Here is a 27,882-nt window from a genome sequence, read left to right on the forward strand (position 1 = left end):
GTCTGCTGGGGTGGCAGCGTAAGCAAAGGCCTTGCTGGGGGTTCAGCTCTGGTGGCTCATGGACACCTAGGTACAGGGTGCTGCCCATGGAGCTCTCATTGCAGGAGTAGAAAGTTCTGTGTTCTAGATGCTCATCTCATGAGATAAAAAACCTCATGACAGCATGCCTATCATCTTCCTGCGGGCACCCTGCTGAGCTGTCAGCGTCTGCTTTGGTGGAAGAACTGTTCCCTGGCTGCAGCCTTGCCCTTGTAGCAGGAGGAGGAGGCGAGGGCCGTGCAGCCTTTCAAGGCCGTGGTTCTCAGCCAGTGTTCAGGGCTCAAGTGCTCGAGCGTCCTTATGGGTGCTCAGGTGTCCCAAGCTGCACCACATTGTTCTCTGTCAGAATCGTTGCTGCAGGTGCTCCTGGCAGGTTCACAGTTATGACAGTCTGGGCTGGTGCTGCCCCTGCGAAGTGTTGGGCACACATAGGAATTGCTGTTCACCTGGAGACATTGATTCTGAAGGGTCTAGGAGGCCTCTGTGTGGAGGAGGTGATGGCCTGCCTGGGTGCACCTGCTGGAAATGCTGGCCTGGGCCTGCGTCCCCCACATTGGAGCTGACCAAGGGGCAGGACGACTTGGCTCTGCCCTCCTCCCTGTGGCCTCCCGTGTTGTTATGCCCTGTCCCTTGAGCAGCCCTGCAGCTGCCTCAGTTCTGCCTGATTCTAGGAATTGCTGACTGTGAAAGCTGAAGATCCTATTTTGATGTTGATTTGGCTGCATTTCCTCTTCATTTACTCAGAATTCACTCTGGACATATTGAAATTGCAGCCCACTGGCTGTTGGTCTGTCCTCGTGCACATGTGATCGGTATGTTGCCTGCCTGGTGCGGTGCCTGTGCATAGGTGAAGTGGAACTGGCTGTGGGAGCTGACTTGGAATCTTATTTATTCTTGACGACATCACAGTTGGCTAGGCTGTTTGGATGTGACTCTGGGCATTTGCGATAGGACAGTACAGGCCATCAACACATTCACTTGATGCATGTGGCCCCTCTGCTGCATACCTTTGGGGTCCCTACGGTCTCAGTGAGCTCTAGGTGGTTTTCGAGAATGGAGACAAGAGACCAAGATGGTAGTTCTTTTCCTCTAGATGCCTGTGCCATCCAGTTGGGCACAGGGGGCCTTCAGGTGATGGCAGCCTGGTGCTGCCCAGCAGTGTCACCTCTCAGTTGTGTGATGCTTGGTTCGGACTGGCTGCCCCACCCTGCATACCCAGTAGTCAAGTTCAGGCCACTTCTCCTTTTGTTTGGTCTGTCATACCATTATACGGGGTTTCTTCTTCTCTTTTGTAGTCATTTAAGGAATCCATGGACAGTAGCTAGAGTCAGAGTGCCAGAAGTCAAATGAAAACATGCAGGTGTCCCCATCCTGTCCTCCCCAAGTCAGCTACAGGCAGGTACTTTTCCATTCTTGCTGAGTATTCTTCTGTCAACCCCATGTCACTGAGGGACCAGCACGGTGCTGTTTGACCTTCAGTTCAGCTGTTCAGAGCTCCCACATGCCAACATCACTGCATCTCCAGTTTTGATAAATCCATTCTTTCTGCTGATTACTAGGACTCAGTGGCATCTTCTCCCATCATTTCCTGTGTGGGCCACTGTGTGTCCTGACCTCATTGCCTTCTGGGCCACTCTGTGTCCTGACTTCATTTCCTGTCTGCACCACGGTGTGTCCTGACCTCATTTCCATCTAGACCATGATGTGTCCTAACCTCATTTCCTGTCTAGACCACTCTGTTCTGACCTCATTTCCTGTCTGGGCCACTGTGTGTCCTGACTTCATTTCCTATGTGGACTGTGATGTGTCCTGATCTCATTTTCCATCTAGACCATGGTGTGTCCTAACCTCATTTCCTGTTGAGACTACTGGGTATTCTGACCTTCTAGACCACTGTGTGTCCTGAACTCATATCCTTCTGGGCCACTGCACGTCCTGACCTCATTTCCTGTCTGCACCACAGTGTGTCCTGACCTCATTTCCTATCTATGTGTGTCCTGACCTCGTTTCCTTCTGGACCACTGTGTGTCCTGACCTCATTTCCTGTCCAGAGCAGTGTGTGTCCTGATCTCATTTCCTGTCTAGATACTGCTATATGTCCTGACCTCATTTCCTGTCTAGACACCACTGTGTGTCCTGCCCTCATTTCCTGTTGGGAACACTCTGCCCTGAAGTTGCGTGTCTGACCTTATTTCCTCTCCACTTTGTGTTATGGAGTTGGTTCTCATGCTTTTGCTCACTTGCTTGGCTTTCTCAGGATCTCTGGCTACGTGCTTGCTCTGGCGCTATTCCCTGCCTCTTTGCACAATTGTTTGTGTGATCCAGCAGCCACATGGCCTGCTGGTCCCCTCCGCCTGCCCTCTTGTTGCTAGTTGCTGCTCCTGGGTTTTTCTTTGCCCTTGGTGTCTCTGGGCCTCTGCCCAGTGTGGGGTTCCAGGAGCCCCCCTCCAGGGTTCATTCCCTCATCTGAATGACCACAGCACGTGTGTGAACAGGCGCCTGGGAGGTTGGTACTTTGGATCTTGCACAGCTGAATGTTTAATTTTCCACCCTGTGGTTTTTGGTTTAAGAGCAGGATGTTCAGTTGACCTTGCTCTCAGCATTTTGCCTCCAGTGTCCTAGTGGAGAATTCCAATACCCTCTGATTCTGGCCATGGCATGTAACCTGCCTCTGTCCTGTGGGAGCTTTCAGGATGTTCTCTTGATCCCCGTGTCTGACCTTTAGGCCAGGCGATTTTGGTCTTGTGCTGGGCACCCACTGGGCCCAGGGGGCTCATGCCCCCATTTTCAGGATCGTGTTAGTGGCGCTTCTTTGCTGTTCTGTTCCTCTGTTTTCCTTTGGAGCCCCTCCTGGCTGGATTGTGTTCCACTTGGACGGCTGGTCCTCTAGCTGCCATAGCTGCACTGCTTTCTCCCTCTGTGTGTTAGTTTCTGTGATGTCTTTTAGTTTCTAAGATGTCCTTTTTTGTTCTTTGTGTATTTTGTAAAAGCCCCCACCTGTTTTGTTTTTGGATGTGTGTCTTGCCTGTTACTTCCACAGCTATTAATGATGTTTATATTGACAGTGTCTTCTGTTGGTTCTCCTGAATTCTCTTCTCTGGTTGGTTTCAGACCTTGGCTTTAAAGGGGCAGCTTTCCCTGGGTTGGCAATTCTTGACGGGTCACATCAAAACTGAAATGCTGTTGGGCAGCAGGGGGGCGGCAAGGCCCCAGGGAGCCCCTCCCCCCAACTGTTGCCCATGCAGACTTGCAGACCAGTCCCTGATTTCACTCCCTGGAAACTTCCTTTCCACTTCCTGTGGTAGCTGCGTCTTTGCTCCCTGGACTCTTCTGCATGGTTCTCTGGCCCCTGCCTCTGCAGCGGCTCAGCCCCAGCCTCCTCCCCACTGCCTCCTGCCCTGTGTATGCTACAGGTCAAGACTGTTCCTCCTCCATTGAAGAGCAGGGCTTTTGTGATTTTTGAGAGGAGAAGGGGATTGAAGTGTTTTCGTTCTTCCATCTTGAAACTGCTTTTCTTTCCTCATGATGCTTTTGAGTTATTATATCTTCTTGACATGTTTCAGTGGATTTGAAAGTTTTTAGGTAAGTGTTTGCATTTTAAGCATTGAGGAAGAGAGGGCATAAAGAACTGCTTTAAAAAGGAAAATACGCTTTCTCTCTGCTCCACCATTTTCACAATGCGATAATCTGCCATCACTGTCACCACCACCAAGACATTCACCAGCTGTGTTTCCCTGGACTTTGGACTTCCTAGCCTCTGAAATTGTAAGCAATAGTTTTTGTATTTTTAAAAATAAAATAAAATTTAAAAGAAGGAAAATACAGTAAGTCCAATTATTTGTGACTTTAGCCAGAAGTAATCCTCAGATCATCAGGTTTTATTTTCTTGGAGTGTCCTACTTATTTCATGCTAGTGTGGGTGTGTGCATGAATGTGTGTGTGTACATGCAGGACTCATCGTCCTTGAATCCTTACATTCAGTGTCTGCAGCATAGTATAGTCTTGACTGATGTTTGAAGGAATGACCAAGATACTCCAATTCTGAGATTTTAAGGTTTAATCATCCCCACGGCATGATTAAACAATGAATTCTGTTGAGTGACACAGAGTCAAGGAAGAACGTGAGGTGAAGCATTTGGGGTTGCTTTTTGCAAATGTTTGAAACTCTGGTCAGTCCAGAAGTGGAAGGAACACCAGCCGTTAGTAATGGAGGTTGCTCAGTGAGGCTCATCCCCTCCCTCCTTTTTCACTGCCCCCACCCCCACCCCCATGAGTGTTCTTGACTTCTGTTTTTTAATCCAGACTTCCCACGGCCCAGTGTTTCTACTGGGAGTGTGGTCTGTAGCTTTTAGCTGCTGAGAGTTTACCTAAGCTTTGTTCATTTTGGGTTTTGGATGAGTCCATCATTCTGCAGGTTTTCTGGACCAGAGAGTCAAACTGGGGCTTTGGAATCATGGGGTACCTTCTTAAACAACATGTTTCTGGGTCCTGTTCCCAGAGCTTCGACTCCCAGGTCTGAGAATGCGCATTTATAACAAAACCCAGGTGATGTGGCTGCTGCTTCTGCTCCAGGAACCCCAGATCTACAGCTCCGCCAACTGTGGCTGTGCGCCAAATCCAGCTCCCACCTGTTTTTGTGAATAAAGTTTTATTGACACACGAATGTGCCCATAATTGCACGTGTTGTCTATGGCTGCTTTTGCACTACAGCAGCAGACTGAGTAGTTGTGAGATCACACGGCCTGAAAAGCCAAAAATATTCATTATTTGGCTCTTCCAAGAAAAGCTTGAAGATTCCTGATCTAGAGAAAGAAATGGTTGTAATGCCGTGCTGCACAATTTTTGTGAAACTTTCTGGGATGGAAAAGGATATATTTGGGGTAACCACAGAAGAAATGGTGGTCTTACGTTGCTCGTTCACATTTGTGTTGACCTGTGGAGATTGTTTAAAGCAAGAGAACAAACAAATCCTAGAATACAAAGGGTGTAGTTGGGATAATTGCTGTATGGTTGTTTTTTAAAGCAGCTTTTTTGAGGTATAATTAAAATATGGTAAACTCATGTATTTAAAGCAGTTTGGTAACTTTTGATGTGTGTATGCACTTGTGAAACAATCACTGCTTGGACATCATCAACCTATCCATCATCCAGAAGTGTCTTCAACCCGTAGTGGGCACCCTGCCTGCCCCACCCTTGCTCAGGCAGCCACAGAAACTTCCCTACAGCTTTATGTAAATGAAATCATACGATGTGTTCTTTTTTTGGTCTGGCTTCTCTCACAGTGTACTTATGTTGAGACTCTCCTGTGTGGTTGCGTGTCGGTAGCTCTTCCTTCTAACGGCTGGGTAGTGCTCCCTCATGTGGATGCCGCACTCGATTTATCTGCTCACCCGTTGGGACATTGGGTTATTGCCAGTTCCTGACTATTACACAGAGAGGTGCTATGAACATTCATGTGCAAGTTCTAGTGGTGACATAACAAGTTTTGTTCTCTTGGATAGATACCTAGGTGTGGAATGGCTGGATAATACATTGTGTTCATGATGAACTTTTTAGAAACTGCAGAACTGTCTTCCAAAGTGGTTATACCATTTCACGTTCCCACCGGCAGTGTAGCTCCTCCACATCCTCGCCAGCATGTGGTGTGGTCAGTCTTTGCAATTTAGACATTCTAATAGGTGTGTAGTGGTATCTCCTTGTAGTTTTAATTTGCATTTACCTAACGATGCTGAGCATCTTTTTATGTGCTTATTTGCCATCCATACATCTTTGGTGAAGTGTCTGCTCAAATTTTTACCCACTGATTTAAATTGTGTTGTTGTCTTGTTGAGTTTTACATTCTTTATATATTCTGGATATAAGTCTTTTTTTCACATTTATACTTTGCAAAGACTTTCTCCCTGTCTGGCTGTTTTCTTAACAGTGTCTTATGAAGAATAGAATTTTAAAATTTTTATCTAGTCCAATTTTTCAGTTTGTACTTTTGGATTGGACTTTGGTTTCCTAGCTGAGAAAACCTTCCTTAAATCAAGGTCACAAAGATTATCTCCTGTTTTCTGTTAGAAATTTTATACCTTTAAGCTTTAATTCTGTGACCCATTTTGAGTTAATTATTGTGAATGTTTCAAAGTGTGGATCCAAGTTCATTTATCTTTTGCATAGGGTGTTCAGTGTTTCAGCACCATTTGCTATGAAGGTCATTCCTCCACTGGATTGTCTTTGTGCCTTTGTCAAAACTCAGCTCTCCATGTGTGAGTTCAGTTGATCTATTTGTATCAAAACCCACAGTTTTTAATCCCTGTAGCTTTATATCAGTTCTTAAAGTTAGCTAACATTGGCTCTCTAACTTTTCTTTCTCACAGTTGTTATGGCTATGCTAGGTCCTCTGCATTTCCATATGAGTTTTAGAATCAGTTTGTTAATTTTCATGAGAAAAATCTCGCTGAAATTTTGTTTGTGATTGCACTGGCTCTGTAGATCAATTTGGGAAGAACAGACATCTAAACAATATTGAGTTTTGCAAACCATGATTATAGTACTGCTCTCCACTTGGGTTGTTTTAAATTTCTCTCAGTGATGTTTTGTAGTTTTCAGTGCACAGTTCTTTCATATCTTTTGTCAGACTTTTTGATTTATTTGTTTCCTTTTTTTTTGTTATTGTAACAGTATTGTTTTAAAAAATTCTGTTCCTGATTATAAGTTGCCAGTACAGTTGACTTTTGTGTATTGAACCTGCAGCCTGCAACCTTGCTGAACTCACTTAGTTTTAGTGGTTTGAAGATTCCGTCAGATTTCTACATAGATGATTATGTCATCTTCAAATTAAGACAGTTTTGTTTTTTTCTTTTCAATCTGGATGCCTTTTTTCTTGCCTGACTGTACCAGCTGGAACGTCCAGAATGGCGCTAAATAGAATGGGGAGGACATGCAGTCCCCACCACTGATATGATGTTACTTGTTGGGTTTTTGTCAGCCCTTTACTAGGCTGAGGAGGTCCCTAGAATTCTATTTCTAGTAGTTTACTTTAATCAGGAATGGGCTTTGGGTTTTGTCAAATGATTTTTCTGCATTCATTGAGATGACTAATATGGTGAATATCTTTCTTTTTTGGTTTATTAATATGGTGAATTATATTCACTGATTTTAAGTGTTAAGCCAACCTTTCATTCCTGGGATAAACTCCCTCTTAGTCATGATGAATCGTTCTTTTAGAATATTGTTGAATTTCATTTGCTAAAATGTTGTTTAGAATTTTTGCATTTCTGTTCACGAGGGGCAGTGATTGGTCTGTATCTCGTTTTGCTGTGTTTTGTTTTTCCCCATGTAATGTCTTTGGTTTTGGTATCAGAATAATGCTGGCCTTATAGAATGATTTGGGAAGTATTCCCTCGTCTTAAATTTTCTCAAAGAATTACTATTTCTTTTTAAAATGTTTGGTCTAACTTACCATGGAAGCCTACTTGGGCCAAGTGTGTTTTTTGTGGAAGGTTTTTAACTCTGCTGGCATAGGCTGACAGGTTGTCTGCTGTTTATTGAGTTTGAGTTGCTAGTTTGTGTTACTCAAGTAATTTGCCCAACTTGTCTAAGTTGTTTAATTAATTGGCATAAGGTTGTTCATAGTATTCCTCTATTCATTTAATAGCCTAGAAATCAGTAGTGATGCCACGCCTCACATTCCTGATGCTGGTATTTCTCTCTCTCTTTTTTCCCCCAGATCTATCTGTCTAGAAGTTTATCAATTTTATTATTGTTCTTCTCAAAGAGCCAGCTTTTTGTTTCATTGATTGTCTGTATTATTTTTTATGTTTTCTCTTTTATTTATTTACATCTTGGTCTTTATGATTTCCTTTGGCTTACTTTGGGTTGAATTTTCCCTTTTTCTAGTTAAGTTGGAAGCTGAATCATTTATTTGGAGTCTTTTTTTTCCAATGTAAGCATTCAGTGCTTTGAGTTTTCTCCTAAGTCTTGTTTTAGTGGTATCCCACAAATTCTTTTTTTTTTTTTTTAAAAGATGACCGGTAAGGGGATCTTAACCCTTGACTTGGTGTTGTCAGTACCACGCTCAGCCAGTGAGCGAACCGGCCATCCGTATATGGGATCCGAACCCGGGGCCTTGGCGCTAGCAGCACCGCACTCTACCGAGTGAGCCACGGGTCGGCCTGGTATCCCACAAATTCTGATATGTTGTTTTTATTTTTATTCAGTTCATAATAATTGACTTTTGATCTCTTCTTTCATGTGTGGGTTATTTAAAAGTTTGTTATTTAGTTTTCAAACCTTTGGGATTTTTCCAGAGATATTTCTGTTACTTATTTCTAATTCAATTTCATTGTAGTGAGAGAACTTCCTTTGTATGATATGAGTCTTTTTGAATTTGTTGAGACCTGTTCTATGACCCAAAGCATGGTCTATCTCAGTAAATATTCTGTGTGCACTTGAGAAGAATGTGTATTCTCCCACTGTTGTGGGGAGTGTTATAGAAATGTTGATGAGGTGAGGTTGTTGACAGTGTTTCAAATCTGCTATATCTTTGCTGGTTTTCTGTCTACTGCTCTGTCCGTTACTTAGGGAAGGGTGCTTACATCTATTCCACCTGTAGATTTGTCTCCTTGCTGTTCTGTCAGTTCTTGCTTCATGTGTTCTGTAGCTTTGTTATTAGGTGCATCAGAGTGTATAGTTTTTGTTGTTGTTGTTGTTGTTGTTGTCATTTTCTTTTTTGGTTCTTTGACTCTTATCATAAAATGTCTCCCATTGTCTCTGGTTAATATTTTTTGCTCTGAAATCTACTTTGTCTGATATTAGTATTTTAATAGCTTTGTTTTGACTATTGTTAGCATGGTATTTTTATTCCACTTTTTAACTTTTAATCTGTCTGTGTCCTTATATTTAAAATGAGGGTTTTTTTTGTAGGCCACATATGGATTTTTAAATCCAATCTGACAATCTTTGCCTTTTAATTGGGGTGTTCACTCCAGTCACATTTAATGTGATTATTGATAAGATTCGGTTTGAGTCTTTTGTCTTGTCGGTTATTTTCTGTTTGTCCCATCTGTTCTTCTTTCCTTTTTCAATGATTTCCCTTTTCTTTTGGATTAATCAAATACTTTCTATCTTCGTGATTTCTCTAGGGCTGACTGATAACACCTTTATACTTATTGCGTTTAACTTACCATGGCCTACCTTCAAATGATAGTATAGCACTTCTTCTGTAGTATAGGAACTTTGCTATAGGATATTTCCGTTCTCCCCTCCTTGCTTCCTGTTATCATGCAGTTTACTTTTAAATATGTTATAAGCTTGTAATGCATTGTTATTGTTTATGATTAAACAACAGTCTTTTAAAGGGACTTTAGTGAAAAACAATCTTGTATATTTACCAATTAGTTATCAATTCTGCTACTTTTTATTCCTTTTGTTGATATAGAATGCCATCTGGTATTGTTTTTCTTCTGACTGAAGGATATCCTTTAACGTTCCTTGTAGTGCAAGTCTGCTGGTTATGAATTGTAGCTTTTTTTTTTTTTTAAAGTTTCAGAACTTTAATTAAAGATGCTGCTCCACTATCTTTTTGCTTGTGTTGTTTCCAAAGAGAAATCTGCTCACGACCTTTTGTTCCTCTTTACATAGCATGTCTTCCCTTAAGATTTTCTCTTTGTCACTTTTTTCAGCCACTTGATCATGATGCACACCGTAGTTTTCTTCATGTTTCATGTGTTTGGGGTTTACTGAACATTTGGGGTTTACAGTTTTTGTTACGTCTGGGAAATTTTTGGCCATGATTTCTAAAGATGATTTTTCTACTCCCTGTCTCCTCTGGGCCCCCCAGTTACCCATATGTTGGGCCTTTTGAAGTACCGCAGTACCCGGCTCACAGTGCTCTTTTCCACCTTTTGGGTTCTTTTTTGTGTGTTTGTTTTTGGATAGTTTATTACTGTGTATTCAAGTCCACACATCTCTTTTGCTGTGTCTACTTTGCCGTTAATCCTACTTAGTGCATTTTTCATCTCATGCATTGTAGTTTTCATCTCCAGAAGTTTGAATTGGGACTCGATCATATCTTTCACGTCTCTATTCAGCTTTTTAAACATGCAGAATACAGCTGTAATAACAGTTCCAATGTCCTCTGTGAGTTCTTTTGTCTGTGACAGTTCTGGTCAGTTTCAATTGAGCAATGGTTCTCCTCACTACAGTTCGTATTTTCCTGCTTTTTGGATGCCAGACATTTTGAAATTTACCTGTTTGGGTGCTGAATGTTTTTGTGTTTCTTTATATCTTCTTGAGCTTTGTTCTGAGGTGCAGTTAAGTTAGTTGGAGACATTTTGACCCTCCTGGGTCTATCTTTAGCTTTCTCAGGTGGTTCCAGAGCAGGGTTCATTCTAGGGCTAGTTTTTTTTTTTGTCATTTTCGTGACCGGCACTCAGCTAGTGAGTGCACTGGCCATTCCCATATAGGATCTGTACCCTCGGCGGGAGCATCGCTGTGCTCCCAGCACCGCACTCTCCCGAGAGCGCCACGGGCTCGGCCCTCTAGGGTTAGTTTTTACCCACCACTAAGGCAAGGCTCTTTTGAGTTCTCTACCACTTCCCCAGGAATTTTGGGGTTTTCTTGTCTGCCCAGTGGGCACTGGGGCCACTGCCAGCTGGATGTGAACCCCAGGCCTATTCCTTGTGGTCCTCTCAGTGACTGGTGGAGTTTCCTCACTCATATGCCCTTATCTGGTTCTGCTGAATTCTCGGGGGGCCCTGTGGACCCGGGGCTCCCCCTGTGCCATGCTTTCCTCTCTGCTGCTCCCTCCTTTGAACTCCGGGGGTCCACTGGGTCCCTTCTAGATCCTCTCACTGCCAGGAAACTCTCTCAGGCAGTGAGCTGGGGGGTGGAGGGCTCAGCGGGGTTGTCTGTCTCTTGGGGATCACCATGCTTTGCCACCTGATGCCCAGAGTCTCGAGGGCCGTTGCCTCCTGTATCTTGTCTGGGTTTTCACTGTTCCAGGTGGGAGGGTGGTGGGTGCCTGTAGCTCTAACTTGGCTGCAAGTGGGCCCTCTCATCACAGTGTGGTTTTTGCCATGTCTGTTAATGACTTCCAGCTTCTCTAACCAGGCACCCTCTTCATAAACTACATCGGAGAGATGGGACAAAAAAAAAAAACAGCGGCGTTGCTGCCGCTTTGCCTGGCCTGACCTGCGGAGCACAGAGGCTTTCCTCCCCAGGCTGCGGCTGTGGTCGTGCGCTTGTTGCTCAGTCACTCTAGGACTGAAAGCTGTAAAAAGTAAGAATAACTTGAGACTTTGAGATGACAGGTCTTTGGGAGTGTCTCGAGTTCAGGGGGAATGTAAGCAAATCGTGCTCTGTGGTGACAGACTTGAAAAGCTGCTGAATTGTGCTGACTGGCATATCCATTGTGAGAAGATGTGTTTCCTTTTGAAATAATTTTGGCTACATTGTGTTCATTTTGTGTGCATCTTCATTACCGCCTTTTCATTTCCATCGGGAGCAACGGCGAACATAGTGCACTGATTTTGACTATTTAGACTTGGGACCGCATCAAGCTGGTGCCGTGCAGCTCTGCAGTGAGGTTGATGTCCCCGCACTCTCAGGAACATCTGTGTGAGTGGACGATGCTGGCCGTTAGGAAGGGGGACTGCCACGTGCCACTCAGAATTCAGCTTGAGCTGAGAGAAGATTGAATTTTTTGTTTGTCTGCAAAATTTTCAGGCAGTCTGATCCCTTTAAGAGTGAGGAAGGGGCATGTTCATGGTGCTGTTCCGGCTGGAGCAGAGCAGTGAGAATGGCCTGTACCTTCTCATGTTGTCTTGAGAGAAACTCTTCCCTGTTAAATATCCCATTTGTTCTAGGGACTTCCTCTAGGGCAGAAGGCCTGGTGGATGACTTTGGGATTTGGCCAGGTTTGAGGGTAGTGCCGGGGGGTGTGGGCCATGAGGGTTTTGGGGACCATGCATTCAGTGCTGCGTTCCATTGTCATCTAAAGCCAGGTGGTGGCTGGGCACCGGGAGAGGTTGGTTCAGAGGAGGGCAGTGCCTGAGAGGGTCTCAGTGTTGCCATTCCCACTCCCGAGCCTGCTTTCTGGGATACAGCCAGCTGCAGAGAACATGGCTGCCCTGGTGGCCTGGTGTCTTGGGTGGTGGGTTGACTCCATGGGCTTTCTGCTTCCAGACCGTTTCAGGACAGAGGTCTGTGGTGATGCTGTCTGTGAGTAGGTTCAAGTGAATGGAAGCACCCTGCATCTCCTGGGAGACATGCTAGAAGGTCCAGGTCACAGCTTGAACCCAAGGCTGGCTCTGATGGGAGGCTGGAGAACTTTCCAGCAGCCTGGAGCCCTTCACTCTGTGGCTGCCCCGGTGGCTGTGGCTGCCTGGGCATCGGACAGAGGTCTTGCAGGACAGGTGGTGGCCACCCCCTGTGAATGTCACATTCCCACGGGCCAGGGCTCAGGACCATTGTGAGAGTCCTACATGGAGCTGGTGCTTGCGTTCTGGAATTGGTCTCACTCCACAGCCTTGGGCAAGATGCCTGCAGGTCATGAAGCTGTGGCATAGAGCATGTCATGTGGCAGGACCCTCACCGATGGGCCTCTGTGTTGCTGCTGTTGTGTGGGGCTTTCCTGGTGGCCATTGAGACCTTTGTGCTGCCGCCCAGTGTGCATGTTTCTCACCCCTCAGATTCCTCCTTGGCGGCCACTAGACAAGCTGTGGTCAGGTGTGGAGTGAGGGGCTGGGGCTCTGGAGGTGGGCCAGGGGTGGATCGAGCCACGCATCCTTGGCCACAGGATGCACCCAAGTGTGGAATAAAGTGCTTTGAATGTGGGAGTGGAGAGGAGACGGTGGCAGTGTCACTGCTCCTGAGGGGCGTTTTGCTTCCTGCCAAGGTGCTTTGCTGTACTTGTGGTTGACGGACAAGTGGCCTCTCGACACGGGCTTCTTGAAAAGGGGGCTTCTCAGTGTTTCCCCTAGAGCTCACACACCACCTGGCAAAGTGCATCCAGGTGGACAGGGACTCATCAGCCTCCCCAGGCAGTGCTGAGCTAACTGCACGGCAGCCACAGGGCTGTGTTTTGTTTGGTTCTGGGGCTTGCGGTGTGTTTCTTTCCTCTAGCCAAGTGGAGAGTTTTACCTAATTTTCTTCCTTGGCACAGGTGAGACTTCCAGTATCCCTCTGGCTCATGAGGGCTGCGCAGCAGAGGCATGAGAGGCTGTGAGCACAGCTGAAGAGCAGCTGCAGCAGGAGGGGTGTGGAGACTGGTGGGGCAGTGTGGCAGGGCCTGGGAGCCCCTACTGCTGTGTTGTGATCTCGTTCTGCACATTCAGCTCCAGGAGGGAGGGAAGGGCCTTGTCGTGGCCATGCCTTGGGTAGAGTGAGCGGGATGGTGACAGTGGATTTTGCAGGTACACGAGTGTAAACTTAGACCTGGGGGCACGGATGCCCTGCATCCCAGGCCCGGCTCAGCTGTCTGTGGCCTTTCCTCAAGTGAAGCCATGTTGCAGGTGGTGTCGTCTGTGTTTAAAGGATGTGACGATGTCTTGTTCGTTGGTCATGACAATGAGCTTTGCTGCCCTAAAGCATGGCACTCATGAGGGGTGGGGGCCTCGTGGTGGGCTGAAGGTTCTTTGATGATAAAAATAAGCTCTGGGGGAGCAGCCTCTGTGGTTGGTCCTGGACACGGTTCTCCTTCCTTCCTTGTCTGTGGTGCCTGTGCTAGCCCTGGGATGGGCTTGTGGATGGTCCTGTGCACAGAATCCTCAGCTTCCAGCTCCCTCCCATGGTGGTCCTGGGGTCTGGGGCAGCCCCAGGATGGTGCCCAAGATGCAGCCCTGCTGACCTGAAGCGTCCTGTGTTGATCCATTGTGGGCCCGGGGGCGTGGCCACAGGTCCTGGGCTTTGTCCTCTTTATGAGAGGTCAGGTGGTCACAGTGGGTGGGCGATGAGGGGCCTGCAGTTCCTGGGGTGCCATCTGGTGATTGTAAAACGGGCAATACACATTTTTGGAGGGGGGAATGGTAGGGGAAAAGCTGCAGATGGTCAGGAGGCTGCCCTACCCTGCTTCCTAGACAGACACCTCTGTGGCCTTTCTCTGGGTGTCTGTTCCCAAGGTGAAAAGTTCAGGCTGTCCTGTCTCCCCAGAGGGGCCAGAGGTGGGACAGGAACACAGGGGCTGGATCTGGCCGGACATTCCTCACTTCCCTTCCTTTTCGTATCCTGTCCTGGGGGGCGGGGTACAGACTGTGTGATTGTCGAAGTCCCAGCTGGTATTTTGCAGGACTCTCCAGTTGGGCCAGCCATGGGACAGACAAGTTCGCTGGAGTGCCTCTCCATATCAAGAGCACCTTTCCCCATCCTGGGCTGGTATAGGCTGAATTGGGTGCCCACATCACAGGGTGGGCATCCCCGTGTGAATGAACTGACCTGATGGCCCCAGCAAGCACCTGACCCTGGGCTGGGGCTGTGGGTACACTGCAGGGCCCTTGAGGACTGGAGGGTCATGCCCTTCAGCACACCCAGCACTTGGGTCACCCGATGGGAGTGAGGGCATTTGTGAGCCAAGGCGGGCTTTGTGCTAGCTTGGGTAATGGGGGACTGTGGGTGCCCAGGACAGTCCCTGAGAAGAACAGACCCCACACTTTCCAGCCAGGCTGGTCATCACCGCTGCCCCCCCCTGCCCCAGCAGCACCTTCCCCGGTGGCTCCAGGTGCTCAGGAGCATGTATTCTCAGGTGCTTGTTGAACAGAGGAAACTTGGCACCTGTCCACAGAAGTCCATTGTGGTCAGGAGCTGTGGGAAGATGGTGGCCTCCCCTGCTGGGAGTTGGCTCTGCCCTGTTGCCCGAGCCTGACGGAGGGGCTGCGTGGCATCTGTCTTGGACTTAGTGAGCATGTGACTGTTGTACGTTCCCTTTTTGAGCTTTCCTTTTAAGAGGACCTATTTAAGGTCCCATCACGCACACAGTTTGCAGTTGCGAGGTTAAAGTCTGAGGTTAATGGCACATTTTGGGAGGAACACCAGAAGGCTGCTCCTCATGGGGGCTTTGTGTGGGCCACCTTGACCCGGGCTGACGCCAGGCGCTCACCATTTATGCTCAGCTGCTCTCGCCCATGAAAACCTTTGTCCCTTTGAGCCCTGCCAGCACCTGGGGCCCCTTGCTGTCCCCGCAGGCCTTCCCTGGGCAGAGATTGTGGCCCTTCTGCCCTAGAGCAGCTTCTAATGGTCAAGGGCGCCCCTGCCACCCCTTCCCTCACATCCAGGCCAATTGCTGAAGGACCAGGAGGCTTCTGACAACATTTGTGCTGATGGTTCAAGAGGCTGACACCCCGGGGAGGCCCGGCTGGTGGTGTTTCCAGAAAGTGGCTTTTCAAGGCATACCTGGTCCCTTAAACAAGAGGCAGGGTGCTGGGACGGGAAGGGTGGCCCATGTTTGCTGTTTCTTTCATTCCTTTTTCTCCACAGGGTGCTCTCTTCCCGGGCAGGTGCAGGGGCTGCCGAGCTGAGGGTCATGGGGCCCCCACCTGCTTGTCACCCTCTCCTGGCTCTTGCCCTGCAAAGGGACCAGTTAAAAAGGTCACTGCTCTGATTTTCATTGCTGCCTCTTATGTTCTCACGACCTCTTGTCTTGCACACTGACGGGTGGGACTGGAGCTTCGAGGAGGGCCCTGGCCTTTCATGGGATTAAAAAGCTACAGAAAGGTCTGAATGGTGAGCCACCAAGGTTAAATGTTACAGTAGCACAAAATAGTGCTAAAAATCAAGCAAAAATACACATGCATCTCCAAGTTTAAGGTGAACAGGGACCAGAGCTACTGGAGACTGTGCCACCTCCTAAAACAGAAGTGATTCGAAAAGCAGTGGGAAGAGGGCCTTTTCCACACGACGTCCGAAGGGGCGGCTGTGGCTCTGCATCTGCACTCGCCAGCGGTGTGTGGGTCCCCTTTCCACAGACCCACACAAGGCCCCTTTCCCAGCCGAGGCACGGGGAAGCCCTTTGTGACTTTTTTACATAATAGAGAGTGAGTTGGTTCATATTTTTGCATTGTAATTGGCCAAAAAGCCCTTAAATACAACCATGTCTTGTAAATGTTGTCTTTAATGTAATTGTACGTTTTATCAGAACCCAAACTTTCCTGTTGCTACTCCAGTATTCTGTTGGTGTGCATGTGAATCTAATTTCTTTTTCCCTTTTCCCTTCTTTGCATGTGCTGGCCTGTTCCTCTGGACCCTGGAGCAGGTAAGATATTTCGCTCCTATGAAGCCCTCCCATGCCCCCACGTGCCGCTGAGCCTTTCTGCCGCTGGAGCTAGATGCTGGGGGTGTGTGTCTACGCAGGGAGATGGTCAGGGGGCAGGAACGCCAGGTCTTAAATCAGGAAAACTGTCCTGACAGTAGTAAAAATAACCAGCTGCCCTGAAAGAGCACCTGAAAACACAGGCTCTTTGCCTTCTCCATAAAGACATTTTTTATGTCGTCACCAGTATCCAAATTGCAAATGTCACAGGGCTCTTTCTTTCTGAGATGGCCCCACAGCCATTTGGCCCTTTATCTTGGTAACAGATGAGGGAGGTCTGTTTGGTGGTGCTCGAGCCCCACCTGGGGCAGCCTCAGGCGCGGGAAGCTCTGCCTCTCCTGTTGTCGGTGCTGCTGCTGGCCTCCCCGCTCTGTCCTGCCTGGCGCTGGGTCCTGGGAAGTGTGCATGGGGAGAGTCTCTGTTCTCTGGTCCCACGTCCTGCTTGGCACGTCCCTCTGCAGCTGGCGCCTGGGACCTCAGCAGAAAGGGGGCACTCCTTCCAGGGTCCTTGCGAGCCCAGGGCTGGGGACAGATGGTGCGGCTCCCGTCCTCGCTCTTCTGCCTATGGTGGTGACAAAGCCCCAGCCCTGCTTCCTCTCATGAACTTGAGCCCTTGTATGTCCATGACCCCAGTCTTCAGGATGGCGTCTTCAGTGCCTGAGTGGGGTGACACAAGTGTGGGGTTCCCAGGTTGGGTGACTGGGAAGCAGACTGTGAGAATATCCAGGGGGAAGTGATGAATCCGTGGTGAGAGTGCAGGTCCTGGTTGGGGCTTGGCCAGGACCATGGGCCCTCCTGGCTTGCATTAGCGGATCTTGCCCGTGTGGAGGGCCAGGAACCCTGCCGCTGGTCCGTGGCGGCCATGTCCTGCCTGGCGCTGCATGGTCAGGGGCCCCGGTGGGCTCACTATGCCTCACTGACCACACCAGTGCGTTTTGCCATGACACTGAGGCTCCTGAAGTCGGGTTTCTAGGCAGTGCTGGCGCCTCGTGCACATGTGGTCACTGGCTGGTTGTGGTTGGGATGCTGCCTTACCTGACCCTCAGCCCACACTCTGAGAGAAAGCCTGTCAGAATCTTGGGCTGGCACCATGGGCTCTGGCCCCTGGTCTCAGTGGCTGCCATGTTCCCTACATGCCACAGCGAGCACCTTTGCACATGCGTGAATCTGATCAGGCTGCGTCCCTGACGTGGGCTTGGGGTCAAGTTGGTGCATGTGCAGGTGGGTAGGGGGCATCCACCTGCACCGGGCAGCATCACCTCTAGAAGATGCCTGTAGAGGTCAAGGGTTTGGACCCCAGTACCCGCCAGGCACAGCTCTTCCAAACCCTGTTACTGTTGTGTTAATTAGGTGACTAATGTTGTCATTCGCTGGAGGTTGTGGGCTGGGTATGTTCCATCTTCCAAGGCCGGCCGTCTTCTTCTGACTGTGGCCTCTCCAAGTGACAGTGACAGTGAGTGAAACTTGTGTCTGCGAATGGAAGGGAAAAGCAAGAGGACTGTCAAAGGTTATCAATGGAGATGACTCCTGATTAATAAAGAAGCCACACCACACACACTGTGATGTCCCTCTAAGGCAGTCACTCCCTCCATTCACCACAGTAGCTCTTCATTTCCATATTTAAAATGCAGAGAATAAAAAGGAATGAAAAATCCATTCTCACTATGTTCACTTCAAACAAAAATGACTGGTTAATGTGCCGAGAAGCTGTCATTACTGCTTTTGTGAAGGGTAGTTGTGAAGGAACAACTCCACAGAGATTTCTCAGCCTACAAATTGTGACTGTACATTTCTGAAATTGTCTGCCAAATAAACAGGGCATTTAGTAAAAAAAAAAAAAAAAAAAAGAAGAAATACTTCTCATGAGTTAGATCGTTTAATTTTCCCAGGCCACTATAAACAGTGATCATACATCTGACAGGGAAGGGAAGACTGCTAGAGCCAAATGCACAAGAGACAAGAGAAACAACAGCTAACATCTTTCTAAAAGTGTAAAAACTAAATCGCCCCCTGAAGACAGCTCTAAATTTACAGCATAATAAAATCCAAGCAGTAACTAATTAAAAAAAAAATACTACTGCATTTCTTTAGAACTCCAAATACATTTCCCCTTTCAAATGTTATAAATGGTGATGGGATTTTCAGACCAGTCCACAAAATCATCCATGGTATCTCATCATTACTACAGTATCTGAACACCACTTACAATAATGCTGTTCCAGGAAAATGCATTCAGAAAATTCCAACATGGAAAGAAATGGCTATTTCTCTACTGTCACAGCCTAGCTAATGAGAGAGTAAGGTTCCATTGCTCCCTTTCACCCAAACTAAAAGTCACATAGGGACCAGGCTTCCAAAAGGCAAATGCTAAGGCTGAGAAGCAACAGGACAAAGAGACTTCATAACATTGTGCAAATCAAAACAGGTGTTAGGGTTTTTATAAATGGGAGAGAGAAGAGTAGGAAATATAAAATGTTTTCACCTTTTCCCCTTCTGTTCACACTTTTATTCTCCCCTTTTCCTTTTATCTGAGGAAAAACCTCATGAGGTTGGAGAATCCAGGCAAAAGAAATCCTTCTTTTAGGAGTGATTTTACAATCAATTGGGCAAGGAGAGGAAACTTATTAACAATAATATGTCCAATGTAATATAATTAAGAAATTAATAAAACAATACAGTACACAGTTTTAGAAAGAATTGCATTCAGTGCTTTTGGACACTTTAACTGTTAAGTTTCAAATGAAAACTTTTCATTTGCACAGTTCATTTACACAGAATAATTTCCCCCAATTATGTGAAACAAGTGTGAAGCAGAACGACATACAGTATGAGAAAAAGTATGTAGGAGTGTACACACATATACATACATATATATGTCTGAAAGTCAAATTCTGTACAGAAAAAAAGGATAAAAAAATTTAATAGTGTCTGAAAATTATATAATCTGCATTTCCAAATAAGATATTTTCTGAGCACATCATCAAATCAGAAAATCTGGCAAATACTTGTATATGTCAGGGGAAAAAACTGAAAAATTACTTCATCTCGTAGATATGAGAATTTTTATCCTTCTATTGTATTTCCTTGCAGCATTTTTTCTGTGTGTGTGTGTGTACATATGTGTTTTATATAACACACAGTTTATGTATACTTTAAAGTCTTGGTTTCTGCTTTTTTCCACTTCATGTTAAATTGAGAGCACTTTCTGTGCTCCAATGTCTTTGAAATATGTAAAGCCACCTTATATCCCATTATATGGATATACAATAATTTAACAATTCCCCTACCATAGGGATCATTTAGGTTGTGACAGGTTTTCAGTCTAATAAGTACTTTTCCACTGAATGCCCTTGTATATGATCTTTAATGCATGATTGGAAGTTTCTTTAGGACAGATAATTAGACATGATATTATACTATATAAAAGGATATGACCATTTGTAAGGCTTCTTATACATATCACTAAACTACTTTTCAGAGTGGCTGTATGAATTCCCAATTCTAATAGTGCATACGTGCACCCTCCTCATTCTTAATCTTTAGGTTTTGATAAAAAGGATTCATAAATAGAACTTTTCCAATTGAGTTTATACATGTTATCTTATTCATTGAAGTCTAAAAGACAAATTTTAGAACACTATTTTATGAGGTTAGCTTGAAGTATAATCATTAATTTGCACTTATGTTACTGAAAAAGAAGCAAATAAAAGGGCCAGTGATTATAAAACATCCCTTGCATTTATGAGTTAAAGTATAAATTAATTTACTCACAACAAGGACAGTTCTCCAGAAGAATATACCAAATGAAACAATTCCCAAGAATGCTGTTACAAGTACAGGTTCCCATGGCAGTCCAAAGAAATCTGGCCCAGGCTGAACATCATCATGCAATGTAGCAACAACCTGAAATAGACATATTAGAAATAATGGGAAGCCTTAAAGAAATTTGCAATAATGCACTCACAAAGAGTCAGCCATAGAAATTCTATTGCAAAATCCACCAGATAACAACCCCCTCAAAAAGCTTCAATAGTTCTTACTGCTTCAAGAAAGACAGGATGTTGGCAGTCTCATTTCTTGTTTGACTCGTAGTGTTTTTAAATATTACCAGTCTAAACGTCTTTAAGTTGGGCATATATTTCCAGTTAACAGAGACCCTGCCACATCATTTTGTCCAACACATAGCTAGAGTCCCTCTGGATCATACTTTTCTCTTGGTTAATTGGATCTTATTACTTTAAAAAAAAAACGTAAGACAAAAAATTTAAATATAGTATAAGTAATCAAGTTTCATGGCTGCAAATAAAACCAATATGATGGTAATGGATGTCTTATTCCTCTAAAAATTTAAACTTTAATTTTGGTCTACTCTTATGTAACAAGGACACATGCTAAATCAGATAGCTCATGGTAACTGGTCTAGATAATCCCTGAATTTAAGTGTCTTTAAAACTTGGTGCCTTAATTTAAAATGTTTCCTGGGAGATAGTCCATTGAACACCTGCCAGCTGCACACTGTTTTTGCTGCCTTCTACAAGTACCCGAGTTAACTACCATACTGACTCCATCCCTCAACAGTGCCAGGGGCCACTGGGAAAAGCCACGCTGGCTCTCAGTGTTTGGATAGTGGCTTTAAAGATAACACAGCACCTGCCACTTCTAACTGTTCTGTAAGAAATGAGCAAGTGATGACACTTCAAGTACATTCCCACTAGCCTCCCTAAACAGCACAGCAACATCCTGCATGCCTCAGGCCTGACATACTCCATTTCCTTGGCCAGGCCGGTCAGGGCACCCACTCCACTCAGAACTCATCCACCCACCTGCCAGAACTGGGGTCCCTCCGTGGGAACGGGGATCGTCATCTCCAGCAGCTTGGCTGTGAGGGCTGTGTACAGCACTGACAGGGGTCCCCAAAGCGCCCTGTCCGACGTGGCAACAGAAGGCACAATGGCAGCGACTGCCAACATCACGTATCTACAGGTAGGGGGTGAGACGCTTCCCTGCTGAACGGCACAGGACTTGTCACCTTCACTGCCTCTTCTCACGGTGACTGTCTCGCTCAAGGCACAGAACTCGTCTTTTTCATCATCTCCTCTCATGGAGACCATCCTTCTTACAGCATAGGACTCATCTCCTTCACCTTCTCCTCTCATGGATACCGTCCAGCCCAAGGCACAGGGCTTGTCTCCTTCACCATCTCCTTTAATGGAGACCATCCGGCTCACAGAGTAGACTGAAATCCGTCTGTCCCCTGGCCGGCTCTTCAGCCACTGAACACTGAGAACACTGTAACCATGGGGATGATAGTGAACACTGTGCACAAGTCAGATGGCGCTGCGTGGGCGGGGCCTTCGTGGGCAGCCAAGCGGAAGCATTCAAGCAGGGGGAGGTGAAGAATGGGGCTCACTCACCGTAGGAGCTAAGTGAATTTCTATGTCGCATGCGTTGGGACATCCTAATTATGTCTCAAACTCTAGGAGCAACAATGGAAGAGATTTGTAAAGTTGATTATTTAAATATAGAAAACCTTGCCCAGTCCCCCACCCCAAAAATTGCAAAATAAGCAAAATTTGACGGTGACAACCTGCGAAAATATATTTGTAACAAATTAAAAGGGATTAATATTTCTAAAATATAAAAAGCTTCACAAATAGAGAAGAAAGTGGCCAACAAACCTATGGAAAAATGGGATGAAAGAATGAATGGATCTGGGAAAAGAAATATAAATAGCTTGTAGACATATGGAAACACACTCTGCCCTGTTCATAATAAAAGAAATACAAATAAAGCCTACACTGAGACACCATTTCTCACTTACCTTGGCCAGATCCAATTATGTGACCACATGTGAGGATACTTCAAAAAGTATGTGGAAAAACAGAATTAAAAGATAATACGAATCTTTCCATAAGCTTTTTGATATACCTTGTACTCTGCTGGTGAGTGAATGTGGTGAAAATAGCCACTCTCATGCATTGCTGATCACTATGCAAAATGATACAACCCCTATGAATGGGAATTTTGCAACATCGCCCTAAGTTAAGTGTGTATTTACACATTGACTCAACAATCCCACTTCTAAAGCTCTATCTCAAAGATACTGGAGAACAACGGATGTTGAAAACATATATGCACAAAACTATGTTACTCCAGTTTTATTTATAGTAACAAGAGTGGAAATAAAATGTCCATCAATAAAAGAGACATTGAATAAACCAAAGAATACTGTGCAGCTATAAAAAAGAAACAAAATAATTTTTTATACTGCTATATATAAAATATGGTTTCCAGAATATTAAACAACAAAACAAAACGTGGCACTTGGTATAATCAGTCTTTCAAATTTTAGCTATTCTAATAAATGTGTAGTGGTAACTCATTGTTGTTTAAATTGGACAATTAATGATGCTGAGCATTTTAAAATGTGCTTCTTTGCTACCCACAAATCTTTGGTAAAGTGTTTATCTTACTGTGTTATGTTTTTCTGGGCTTTTTTCTCAAATGAGCTTTAAGAGTTCTTTATATATTTTGGATACAAGTCCTTTATTAAGCAGATGCTCTGTAGTGAATTTTTCCCAGTCTGTGGTTTGTATTTATTGTTTACTTTGAAAAGTGTTTGTTTTGATAAAGTCCAAATTATCAACTTTCACTTTCATGAATCATGCTTCTGATGTCAAATCTAAGAAATCTTTGCCTAACCCAAGTTCAACAGAAATTTTCTCTTGTTTTTCCTACAAGTTTTATAGTTTTAGGTTTTACATTAAAGTCTATAACCCATTTTGAATGAGTTTATGAATATGACACGAGGTATGGGTGATTGTTTGCACAGAAAGAGCCAATAGTTCCATTTGTTGAAAAGACATTCTTTTCTCCATTTAATTTTCTTTCCACCTTTGTCAGAAGTTCATTGCCAGATATGTGTGGATCTATTTCTGGATTCTCTATTCTGTTTCAATGATCTATTTGTCAGCTGTCCTGATTACTTATAAAGTCTTGAAATTATGTAATGTGTGGTCTACTCTAGGACCTTTCTATTTTCCATAAGAACTGTAGAATCAGCTTCACATTTTTTTTTGGTCTTTTTTGTGACCAGTACTCAGCCAGTGAGTTCACTGGCCATTCCTATATAGGATCCAAACCAGCGGCGGGAGCGTCGCTGTGCTCCCAGCGCCGCACTCTCCTGAATGCGCCACGGGCTCGGCCCCACATTTTTTATAAAAAACAACAACAACAAAATCCTGCTGGGATTTTGAATGGGATTATGTTGATTCTAGTGATCAAACTGGATAACTGACAACTTAACAATATATTTAGTCTTCTGAATTATAAACAAGATATATTTCTCTATAAATTTCGGTCTTCCTTAATTTCAGTAGTATTGTATAACTTTCAATGTATATGTCTTACACGTTTTTTGACATACTTATCTTTAGATACTGCATTCTTTTTATACTGTTGTACTTGGAAATTTCTTAAAATTTCAGTTCCCAATTATTTATTGCTAGTATATAGAAATAAAATTGCTTTAGATTTAAATCTTTTTCTGGCAACTTTACAAAACTCCTTTATTAGCTCTAGGAGCTTTTTTATAGGTCACACCAGATTTTATGCATAGATGTTCATGTTTTCTGCAAATAAACAATTCTTCCTTCCCAATCTTGATGCATTTTATTTCTTTTTCTTACCTTAATGTACTGGCTCTTGCCTTACTGAACCTCAGCATGATGTCTAATAGATGTGATGAGAGTAGACATCCATGTTTTGCTTTCTGATTGTGGGGAAAAGCATTCAATCATTCACCATTAAATATGATATTATTGTAAGATTTTCATAGAGCCTATTTAAGTTCTCTTCTATTCCTTGTTTGTTGACTTTCTTTTTCCAGCAGTAATGCATGTTGGATTATTTTTTCAAATTCTTTTTCTGTGTCTATTGAGCTGTACATATGGATTGTCTTTTCTAAGTTTGTCATCATGGTGAATTACACTGATTTTTTTTTGTCTTTTTTTTTTTTTTTTTGCAGCTGCTTGGTACAGGGCTCTGAACCCTTGACCTCAGTGTTATAACAACATGCTTTAACTAACTGAACTAACTGGCTAGCCAGTTTAATTAATTTATTTTTAATTTAGACACATTTGTACATATTTATGGAGCAGTGTGATGTTTAATACATGTATAAAATACGTAATCAAATTATGGTAATTAGCACCTCAGACATTTATCATTTCTTTGAGGTGAGAGCATTCAAATTCTAGCTATTTTGAAATATATAATATATTACTGTTAACTAGAGTCACCCTACTGTGTAATGGAACAGTAGAACTTATTCCTCCTATCTAACTGTAACTTTTGAAATGTTAGATGAAACTTGTATTCTTGGGATAAACCCTATGTGGTCATAATGTATTTTCCTTTTTATATATTGTTAAATTTGATCTGCTAAAATTTTGTTTAGACGTTTTGTTCCTATGTTCATGAGAGATACTAGTCTGTGTTTTTTTTTCTTGTTTGTCTTGATTTCATATCATAACACTGGTTTCACTTAGATACGAAGTATTTTCTGTTCTTCAATTTTCTAGAAGGGTTTGTGTAGAATTAGTATTATTTCTTCCTTATAGGTTTAATACAATTTACCAGTGAAGCCATATGCGCTGGAGCTTTCTTTGTGGAAAAGTTTTTAAGTAAGAATTCAATTTGTTTTATACTTACAAGTTTACTGAGGACACCTATTTCTACTTGAGTGAGCGTTTGCAGGTTGTGTATTAGATGGAATTCCTTCATCTAAATTGTCAAGTTAATTGGCCTAAGTTGTTCGTAGCATTCCCTTGTTATCATTGAATATCGGTAGAACCTAGGGTGATGCTCCTCAGTGACTGCTGATATTGGTAATCTGTGTCACCTCTCCTTTTCCGGATCACTTTGGCTAGAAGTTGATCAATTTTATTACTCTCAAAGAACCAGCTTTTGGTTTCGTTGATTTTCTCTATTTTCCTTTTGTTTTCTATTCCATTGACTTATGCTCTTATCTGTATTATTTCCTTTCTTCTCCTTACTTGGGAATCACTTTATGCTTCTTTTTCTAGTTTGCTTTGGTGAAAACTGAGGTCACTGATTTGAGACTTTCTTTTTTCCTAATATAGGTAGTGCTATAAATTTCCAAGCAGTGCTTTAGTGGCATTGTACAAATTTGACATGTTGTGTTTTCACTCTCATTCAGCTCAAAATACTAATTTCCCCATTGACTTTAACTCATAAGTTATTTAAAGTGTATCATTTAGTTTCCAAATATTTGAGGATTTTCCAGATTTTCCCATTATTGATTTCTTTTTTTTTTTCTTTTTTCGTGACCGGCACTCAGCCAGTGAGTGCACCGGCCATTCCTATATAGGATCCGAACCCGCAGCCGCTGGGAGCGTTGCCGCGCTCCCAGCGCAGCACCCTCCTGAGTGCGCCACAGGCTCGGCCCTCCCATTATTGATTTCTAATTTAATTTTGTTATGGTCACAGAACATACTTAGTATGCTTTGAATCCTTTCACATTTATTGAGACCTGTTCTATGGCCAGAATATGGTTTATTTTGGTAAAAGCTCCATGTACACTAAAAAGAATACGCATTCCGGTCTTCTATACATGTCAATAATATTAAGGTGTTTGATGATGTTCACACCTTCTAGATCCTTACTCATTTTCTATTTATTTGTTCTATTATTGAGAGGTGAGTATTGAAATCTCTAATTATGATTGTAAATTCATTTTTTACTGGTAGTTCTATCAATTTTTACTTCATGTATTTTGGTTTTTTGCTGCTTTGAAATTTAGAAACAAATTTTATTTAAGATCTGAAATACAATTGCTAAAATATCAACTTTTCCACAAAAACTTGGTTACACAATGATGCATTGACTCTATCATGTTAGAATGTGCATTAGAATCAAATACAAAAACCATTAAACAAACCACCATCCTTCAGCAACTTAAACAAAGATTGTATACCTAAGAAATAGCATAGATGGACTTGCAGATAGGATGGGCTGTTTCACTTCAAGCACCATTAATAAAAAAGAGCACAATTGCATGGGTTTTCATGTATATACATTAAGTTGAATCATTTGGCACTAGGAATCAGGGTAGTAACTGGGATTAATCGTGCATTAATTAGCATGATTGATCAGGACATTAAATCAGTAGCATTAACACATATAGGAAATTGTGTAGTGTCAAAGGGATAGAACCACCAGTGTTCAAGGAATATGATCAACTAGGCTAGGCAACAAAATGTTTTACTGAATGTTTATTCTTTGTCGAATTACTGCATACACTAGCAACTTTGAAATGAGAAAAAAAGCTTGCAATCCTTGTGGAATTCTTTGCTAGATATTTTTGGAATTCATGCAAATAGCCCAAGAATGACACAAGGCTCTTCTCATCAAGGGGTGTATATGCCAACATTGCTCCAATTCCTGCAAATAATCTCAGTAGTTGTGGCGCTCTGTAAAACTATGACATTGGTGCATCAGGGTGAGCTGAGAGGATTGCAGCATACTGGAGCCTCTCAAATTTGTCAAGCAGCTGAGTGCCAACATCACGTTGAAATATTCTTTTATTCCTGCCACATTTCATTAACTGCATATTCCTTACTATTGATGTTTCCCTGTGATTTCTTGCAATTCACATACTCTTCCAGAATGGCATATGTGTTTCTCTTAGGAGTTGAAAGAGCTGCTTCTGCCTCGTAACTAAGTCCCAGTCCTCAACAAGCCATGGTTTTAATTCTTCAAGAATCTTCACTTTAACTTCCACCCTGTTCTTAAATACCAGTTCACTTTCAACAGTATGGTGCACATGGGCCCTTTTCTTCCGAGGGGGCTGAAGTGCTTCGCTGGCACTGCCACTATCTCCATTTCCATGAGTCTTCTGTTTTTTTTTTTTTTCTTCCTAATGGATCCTGAAGGGAGGTTCTGTGCTGAGCGACCCCCACCATCATCCTGGGAGAGCTGGTTCAAGATTCTTCTGCTGTGGACCAGCTGTCTTCTTTCCTGAACAGGCCCCTCTCATCTTACTTCTCTGAGTGTTGCTTCTAGTTGGTTTTTTGAAGTTGTTTTCTTCCACAAATTGTTGTCCATGAGTTTGAGAACCCTGCTTTCTGGAACTCATTCAACCCTGTATTTATTCCAACCAACAATCTTCCTTCTTTTCCTTCCAAGAACGCCTAGTGAGTTCCCAGATGGACTCTTATAGATCTTCTGGGATGGTCTCGAAGGATGAAGTAGGAGACATAACCTGGAAAGGAAAGCAGATTCTGCAAAGATGAAGAACTTTTGTGAAATCATCCAAGATTCTGCAATCAGGGACGGTTCTGCAATCAAGATCCAATCTGATCCTTACTGTACAGCAAACTTAGCTTTCCTGATGGTGACCTGAAATCCAGTTCTTCCCAGCAGCTGATGTGTGATCTCTGCTGTTCCTACAACTGCCATAGCCTGCTTCATGTATTTTGAAGGTCTATTATTAGGAGCACAAACATTTAGAATTGTTATATTGTCTTAATTCA

The 27,882-nt window shown here is 43.9% G+C and overlaps 2 pseudogenes; one reads left to right on the plus strand and one right to left on the minus strand.

Moving 5' to 3' along the window:
• The window catches only part of LOC134390284 (ski oncogene-like), a 35,290-nt pseudogene extending 18,954 nt beyond the window's left edge, over positions 1-16,336 (plus strand).
• Positions 16,337-17,132: 796 nt separating this feature from the next.
• LOC134390183 (mortality factor 4-like protein 2) lies at positions 17,133-27,401 on the minus strand (annotated as a pseudogene).
• Between the last annotated feature and the right edge of the window lie 481 nt (positions 27,402-27,882).

This window comes from Cynocephalus volans, chromosome 11 (genome assembly GCF_027409185.1).
Source record: "Cynocephalus volans isolate mCynVol1 chromosome 11, mCynVol1.pri, whole genome shotgun sequence".
Taxonomy (NCBI): domain Eukaryota; kingdom Metazoa; phylum Chordata; class Mammalia; order Dermoptera; family Cynocephalidae; genus Cynocephalus; species Cynocephalus volans.